Source organism: Echinops telfairi, unplaced genomic scaffold (assembly GCF_000313985.2).
Source record: "Echinops telfairi isolate 266 unplaced genomic scaffold, ASM31398v2 ScPeMD7_7467;HRSCAF=8505_1, whole genome shotgun sequence".
Taxonomy (NCBI): domain Eukaryota; kingdom Metazoa; phylum Chordata; class Mammalia; order Afrosoricida; family Tenrecidae; genus Echinops; species Echinops telfairi.
Window position 1 is genome coordinate 26,742,920 of NW_022111368.1, and position 8,656 is coordinate 26,751,575.

Genomic DNA, 8,656 nt, shown 5'->3' on the forward strand with positions numbered 1-8,656 from the left:
TGGTCCAGAATCTGAGACCTTGAGGCCCCATTAGTCATCTCCCCAAGACTAATAATGGGGGAGAACAGAGGTTCAGGACCACCGCTTCCCTTGCCTTCAAACCTCCACTCATCCTTTAAGGTCCAAAGATCACAGCTGTCATCTGAAATATAGGTATTTTACTCTGGAGCAGCGCAGCCAATTTCCTCACTCCAAGGTAGAGAAAGAAATAGAACTTTTGTTAGAAAGTATATTCCAGCAAGGAGATCGACAGTAAAACAAGACTGGCTTTGTGGTGTCCTCTTTGAAATCAGAAGACACAGAGAATATATGCTTTTTATATCACAATGTACACTTTGAGGAGTCACGTATAGCTATTTTACATTAATCTGGGTTTCAGAGAAACGATTGTTGATTGCAAAAGAGCAAACAAAACAATAAGGTTCTCTAAATCTTTGGCCGGTCTCAGGATGTCTCAGTGATTTCAAAGCTAGGCTTAGTCAGCAAACAGTCAAGTAAGTAAGAGAAAACACCCAGCATGATCCGGCCCCTCTGGGTGCCCTCCTCATCCAACCTGTTAGTCTTTGAGCACTTTATGAAAATTCCATAGAGACGACATGAAAGACTGTACCTCAGGCTACATGCATTTAGTAAGGGGATTTTCCTAATGACAGTAAATAAAATAACGTGGGTTACATTACCTCTTGGTCACTCCCCTCCAGCCTCATTTCCTCAGGATGATAGAAGGGGTAAAAGACTTAGGCTACTGTAAATCAAAATATTAGAAATATTTCATAATGTAGGATTCAGTTTGTTGGAGCTCCAAAATGTAACAGCCAGTAAAAATGTCTTTTAGGCTTTCTCAATGGGGATGTTCTAACTCAGTAAAGCAGCAAGCAAGGCCATTAAGGTAAACGTTGGAGTTGGGGCTTCAGAAACATCCCCCATCTGGATAAAGAACTTCAAGGCATGGTGGTCTGGTGACCGCTGAATAAATGTAGGAATAGATCATTGTTTTCTGTGATCATTGCAACACCTGCTTTTTATCCCCCTCATTTAAGGGATACAACTTTTTGTTTTTCACTGGATTTTTGCAGCAGTTTGGAGGTAGCAAACCCCACTGTTTCCTTCTGTCTTGTGCTTCAGAATAAATGCAGTTTCTTGGATCAACCTAGTCTCTGTCTTTGGCCATGAGTGGCAGGCAATCCCAGAGCTCGTTCACAGCAACAAGGCTGCGCCACTTGCTCCCTGATCTGTGTTCCCGAAGCAGTTTATATTCATGTACCACAGCACGTTTTACATTAGAGTCATGCCGGGGCCTGTTTCCCTGATTAGTGCCCAAATTCTCTGAGGGCAGGGACCTCGTATGTCTTATGCCTCCTTCAATGCACAATTCCTGGCCTATCACAAAGATGAAAGCGTGTTTCTGTTTTGGTCACTTTTTCCCCACCGAGCTGCACATTAGCATCATCCAAAACCAAACCCATCGATACTGACTCAGAGTGACCCTCTATTAGGTTTCTGAGGCTTTACTGGAACAGACAGCCTCATCCGGGTCCGTGAAGGGTTCGAAACACTGACCTGGCAGTTAGATGTTCAATGATCATCCATCAATGCCTAAGGGGCTCCCAGCCTCCTTCAGGATCTCTTAAAAAAAAAAACCTCTAGACCATTTAAATCAGAATCTCTGGGCACAGGCGGTTCAGAAAGGCTCCCTGGGTGGTTTTCATATGCAGCAGGACTGTGGTTGGTTCATCATTTGCTTCCCCTGATGACACTTGTACTTGAAGTGAGTCCTGCTCCCCAACCCAGCTTCTCCTGCCATTTGACTCAATGGAACAAATCATTTGAAGTCCCAGCCATCTTACAGACAGACACACTACTCAGGGTGTGTTCTGTGGACCTGAGAGTTTGTTAGAACTGCAGACCCCCACCTCCACCCCCACCCCCGCCCCTCCTAAGACCCACCTCCCCAGCCTTAGTCAGAATCTGCATTTAACAAGACCCTCCCCTCCCCCAATCCCAACCTGGGTGACCCGCAGGCATGAGAGGGTCTGGGAAACAGTACTGTAAATGCCACATCAATGTAAAATTGCTTGCTTGCTATGAATTGGGTTTCCTTTGTATCCATCCCCTTTGCTGGCTCTTAAAGGGGCCCTTTGCATTCTCTCCCCCAGCTAAGAGGGAACATGCAAAGTGGGTGAGGCCAAGCAGAAGTGAGATGCGATGGTAGATCTCCCTGCGAGTGGGAGGGAGGAGGAAAGGCTTGGCTTTTCAAGAGATGGACGCATTTCTTGGCACACTGGGGACCGGTGTGTGGGAGGCCTGGGGGAGGCACTGTTTGGGAAGGAGGACTCCTCCCTGACATTGCCAGCTCCTTGGGGAGGATGCAGCTGTGCTAGAAGGGTGCCTTGGCCTCCTTTGCTGGAGGGCAGAGAGGAATTCTCTTGCAGGGAGCATGCAAGCCTTGGTATCTTCTGTAGAGTGAAAATAAAACCACCTTGTCCCACCCTGCATGTGTCAGGCTGGGTTGACCAGAGAAACAAATCCAGAGACACCGATACATGCAAGAAGTAATTATGCATCAATAAAACACCCCAGCCCAGTCCAGATCAAGTGCGTAAGCTCAATATGAGCCCATATGTCAAATATTAGCCCATGAATTCCTCTTCAGACTCATGCAGTACATGCAATGATGCCAAAAGCAGGAAGATCACAGGCCAGTGAGTGGAAGGTCCTGTGGATCCAGTGGTGGTGGAAGTATCTCCAGGGGTCTGGCTGCCATCAGCGTGGCTCCATGTGGCTTGTCAACAGGAAGGTGAAGCAGAGAGTGAGTGTGTCCTTCCTCCAGGGAGGAAGAGAGGCATCAGAAGGGGGTGGACTTCTGATCTTACGTGTCTGCTTATTCTAAGGGGTGTGTACTTCCCTCATGGTTTTTGTTCCTCTATGGACTACAATAGGGTTTTCTTTACTGTTAAGATTTTCTGTATTGTGTTTTTAAAAGAGCACATACTTAATTTAATTTTTAAAAATTTCTGGTAAGTTTTATTTAAAAAGTCAAGATATTTGCCATTCATGACCCACCTTCTGAGCGATTCCTTTCCACTATTTCTGGTTCTGTGCCAGGCCTCTTAGGCAAATTTCATCAAATCACTCAGAAGGTTGCTAGCGATGGTCTAATTGCTAATGGCCATTTCAGGAGAAGTATATTTCTATTAATAACTTAAGAAAACATCAATTCTAATACTTCAAGGTGTATTAGAAATTGAAAAAAAAACACTTCTCAGGACATTTTGAAATTCTCATCTCAATAAAAGAGAACTCTACTCTGCCGCCTACTTTCCCCCCTACTGACCTAGCCCATGTTCATTCATTCAAGAGACACCCTAGATTCACACAGCAGAAGTGTTGAGGGCTTAAGAGGAAACAGGGAAGCCAATCAAGGGCTTTCTAGTCTGCCTGCTTCCCGGCTGGGGCCTCCAAATCCTACTCCCAGGATAGAACCATCTGTTTAAAAGGCAGCTCAGAACCTTCCAGATCACAAGAACCTACATCGCCGCCATCGAGCTAGTTCTGCTTCACAGAGATGATCAATGACAGAGTAGAATTGCTCTGCGCGGCTGCTGTAAATCCTTACAGAGGCAGGTCGCCAGATCGTTCTCCCTTGAAGTGGATTTGAACCACTGACTTTAGGGCTTGCAGCCCAGTGCTTAACCCGCTGCAGCACCAGGGCTCCTCCAGAACCCATCCATTTCTCTTTACTTCCACAGATAAAGTCCGAACTCCTTAGCATGTAAAGACTGACAAGCTGCCCCTGTGCGGTTTGGAGATGATAGTGCTTTACTGGAGTAGAAAGCCCCGTCTTTCTCCCCTCGAGTGGGTGGTGGTTTCAAACTGCTGAGCAGCACCAACTTTAAAAGGTGGCAAAAAACAAGATGTGGCTTGAAGTAAGGTGGTCAGTCCACGATGGGGTCTCAAGCCACGTCTCTCAAGCCACGCCCAACTCTTATGTTCCAGCAATATGGGAGGTTGGAGGATGAACGAATGAAGCAGGCCACCTGAAATAAGGATGTGAAGGGCTGCTGCGCTGTCAACAGTAGTCTCATCCCTCCCATCATCTTCATCCAGAGGGGAGGGCCCAAAGGCTCAAAGCACCAGGGTAAGTCAGGGAGCAGCTTCTTGCAACTCTTCCCTTGGAGCTCGAAGGGGTAGCCACTCCCTCTCAGAATGGTGTTACAGGGCAGCCCGGATACCCACCGCAAGGTAGCGTGTTGAATCCAGGCTGTGGAGTGATGCTGGCCGCTTATCAGGTGTGAAGGAAGAGGTCAAGGGTGAAAAAGCAAAACAAAACAAAACTCACTGCCATCGAGTCAGTTTTGACTACTGGTGACCCTGTAGAATAGGGTAGAAGGGACCTGCGGGGTTCAGAGTCTGCAACTCTTTTTTTTTTGAACAGTTTTAGTGGCAAGTAATTTACATATCCTATAATGCAGTACTTCAAGCATTCAATCATACAAAGGACAATTGTACAATCACCCCAACATCGAATTTTTTTACAACATTCTCCCTCCCATGATGAAATAGCCTCCAAGATGAGTAATGCAATCACAATCCATTCTAGTGCCCACCCCCGCCATCTCCACCATGGACTCCCGAGGTCCCCTAACCCTCCCCATCATGCACCCTCTCCCCATCCCTGCGTTCCCTATATCCCCTGGTACAGTTAGTCTCACTGTGCAGCCACTCCTCCAGCTGGAAGACCCACCACAAAACAGGGAAACCACACCGCGCTAAGGTGGTAAGGACTAAAACATAATAGTACACAAAGACACAAATAATGGGCAAGGAGAGACAGGTCTCCAACAACATTCAAAAAGCCAGGGAGGAAGTTTCTGTCATGGAACCAGTAAGAGGTGCTTATACCCAAACCCATGTTCAGGTCCTGTCTATAGGGAGATCAGAGGGCCAAGTATGAAGGTCGATCCAGCAAAATCAGGATTACAGAGGTCTCTGGCTGTTAGTAAGACTGCATTTGACTCTTGCCTGTGGCTAAAGTGGATCTGCCAGTGGCTCAGGCTGACCAGACAACCCCGCAGATGGGTCTGGGGCTCCCACTGGCCCCCCATCGCCCTCCACAAATTGTTCATAACTTTGCTCTGATGCTTTTCTCCTCACCATATTCAGATTTTGCAATTGTCACCTCTGGATCCCACACGCTGGTGTGCTTCTTCTATGTGGACTTAGTTGACTCCTCGCTTAGAGGGTTGCTTGTTTGAATACAAGCCTCTAAGACACTATTCTGATTGATAGCCGGGCACCATCTGGCTTCTTCACCACACTTTGCTGTAGCACCCTTATCTTCAATGATCATTTCATGACGGTGAGCAGGTAGCAGGGCCATGATGTAATTGTTCTTAAGTTGGAGCTAGGATTTAGTGTGAACCCAAAACCCAGTGCTGGATCTATGCCTTTTTTTTTTTAATTTGCTGTAACTTGTGAGCCAATACATATGTCATGTCATTCCAAAATTCCACCATGTCCAACATAACTGTGCAATTCTTTCATAATCATACATGTTTTTCAAAACGTGCTTTTCCTTCCTGAACTTCTTGACATCCTCTCCCTCTTATCTCCCTCACCCCTCTATCTCCCCCTTCCCCAAACCCCTGTTATAGTTTCTTTCTCTGCAAGCTCAACATCCCTGGGTTTCATTTACGAAACAATAATGCAACAAATGACGCAGCCTCAAGAGGACGAGCCCCAGTGGTGACGGCCCTCTGAGATGTGCTCTAACAGACACGAGCAGAAGCAGAATACAGCAGCATGGCACCACGGGATGGCTGGGATCATACGCATCTTAGTACAGCATCCAGGGTGTTGATGTACCAACATCTTGTTTGCTCACCGACCGATAGGAGTACACCGCTCTTGGTACCCCTGCCTTCCTCTACCGCAGAACCCGGTGTATTTCGGCTTGTGTGTCTGTTCACCCAGTTCACCCAGTGGAGCTCCCAGTTGGGATCTTACTGATGGGAGGGGCAGCGCAGGAGAGGAGAGAGGGAATGGTCAAGTCGGGTTGACTATAGGTGTATGTCTGTTGGGGTGGGGGCCAGGCGGGGAAGGCTGACTGCCCGGTTGGTGGGAGGAGAATTTGAGGATGCCCTTGGGATCACTAGGTAGAGAGGGTCATTAGTGGCGTGCTGTGGGAGGGCAGAATTGACCTAGGGTGTTCCGTGGGAGGGCAGAATTGACCTAGGGTGTTTGGGGGTATCCCAGGAACCCAGGCTGGATGCCACAGAATGCTGGGACACTGAGTCCTGGGTCTTTGGGGTTCACGACTGGAACTCTTTAGAGAGTAGGAAGTCTGGTCTTTCTCCCATTGAGCGGCTGGTGGTTTCCAACTAGTGACCCTGCGGTTAGCAGCCCAACCCATAACCACGCCCCCACCAGAGCCCCTTCCTCATAATTGGGTCAGAGGAAGGCGAAGGGATGCTCCGCACTTCTACATTGCTGGAAACCTGCTGCCATCCATTTTTTAGCCCTAAGAACAAATTGAAGAAGCCGTGACTCGCCAAGAGAACTGAATACCAACCTGCAAATTCCCAGTTGTCGTCAAGGTGGTGCATATGATTGAATTTAAGATGATGTGGGGTTCCCGGGTGTTGGGCTAACCTGCGGGGCTGCTAACGGACAGGTTGGAGGTTCAAGCACACTCACAGCCCCTTTGGAAGAAAGGCTTTGCTATTGACCGCAGACAAGACAGCTGCTGAGAAACCCCGGGGAGCAGACATCTGCTCCGACACACAGACGGGCCTCGCTTGCCCGCCCAGAGCCAGAATGGACCCAAAGGTCACTTTTTAGAGGTTTATTATTATTTTTAACCTTTAAAATCGGGTTTTGTTTTTTGAGCTGCTGTGGGTATACGATTGCACTGAAAACTGAACTCTGCACAAATAACCCTGAGAGAAATCATCCTAATTAATCCTAGTGGTGAATTAATCGTAAAATGAATAAGGACAGAGGCAGTCTCCAGAAAGAAGAGCTTGCCGTCAGTCAGGTTGTCTAGAAGGGAGCTTCTCTGACAGAAACCATGTTACGAATGGGGATAAGGTTGCCAGGAGACCAAAGATGTCTATGTAACCGATATTGTAACAGTGTTTCTACTGGAACACCAAGCCAGAATCCCGGACAGACAGCGGGGCAAGAGTCTCTCTCCTTGGCTGCTATCGGGCTCGCTCCCGCCTTCCCTCCTCGTGGTCACCCATTCGTCCCACTGCGGACAAGAGCAGACCAAAGTGTTCATCACTCGTGCAGGTGGCAGTGTCAGGAATTGGGGTCCTGAGTTGGGGTGAGCAGGAGGAAAGCTGGAATGCCTGCTCGCACCGTGGTTAAAGCGCCCTGCTGCTGACAAGAGGTCAGGGGCTCACACACCGCAGTCCACCTGCTATGGTAGAGAGTCTGCTTGGATGAAGCAAAGATTCACAGTCACGGAAACTCCACGGGGCAGTTCTCTTCTGTCTGAACGGGCTGGGGAGTTGGAATATCCTCCAAGACAGTAGGTTTTGCTTCTTTCTTTGTGTTTGGAAGAAAGCTTGGTCTAAGAGCTGGAGACAGGAGCCCAAGCAAGAGGGCTAGTCTTCTCCGCCCTCCTGCTCGCCCACCCCTAAGCTGGTGCATGTGTTCCACTCAATAGCCGGGGTCTTCACTCTTTCTAAATTGTGCTTCTAGTTGAAAATGGTGTTAGTTTGGAATGCATTTGACCTGTTACTGAATGGCTTGTAGAAAAGTCTTTATGATATAATACCAAGGGGCTTAAAAAAGTTTGTGGAGAGATGGAATTGAAAATGAATAGAATTTTTCCACAAACAGTTTGAAGCCCCTTCATATGTGGGGGTACCCCCCAAGAGCGGACATTTTTTCAAAGCTATGTATTTAAATTTTTTTATGAAACAACCTTCTCACCTTCAACGTACTCTCCATGACACTTAATACATTCGTCAAATCTGCGATTCCATTCTTGGAAACATTTTTCAAACTCATCTGTTTGGATGGCTGACAGCAACTCCCTCATTTTTTTCTTCACCTCTTCTATGTTGTCAAACAGCTGTCCTTTCATGTCCCTCTGCACTGACAGAAACAAAAAGAAGTTGCAAGGAGTGAGGTCAGGTGAGTAAGGATTGTGGGGCAAGAGAGGCATGCTGTTTTTTGCCAAAATCTGGTACACTGAGATAACAGCCTAAGCAGATACATTGTCGTGGTGCCAAAACCAGTCCCCCATCTGCCACAAATCAGGTCTTTTTTGGTCACACACTGTTACACAATCTTTTCTGAACCCCTAAAGAGAAAGCTTGACTAACAGTCTGACCTGGTGGAATGAACTCTAAATGCACTATGAGTCAACATTTTCATCCATTCAGGAAGTTGACGGACAACCAGAATGAGGTTTGTCATCAGTGGACATTTCACCTTTTTGAAACAAGAAAACCCTTCATTTGGACACTTGAGTTTTTCCCATAGTGCTGTCCTTCTAAGCTGGGTTCAACATCACAACACTTTCTGTGGCATTTTTCCCAAGAAGGAAACAAAATTTCATCGCCACACACTGTTCTCTTAAATCATCCATCACAAAAAAGTGAGGTTGGAGCGAAAATGCTTTTACAAAAAAATTCATTGTGAC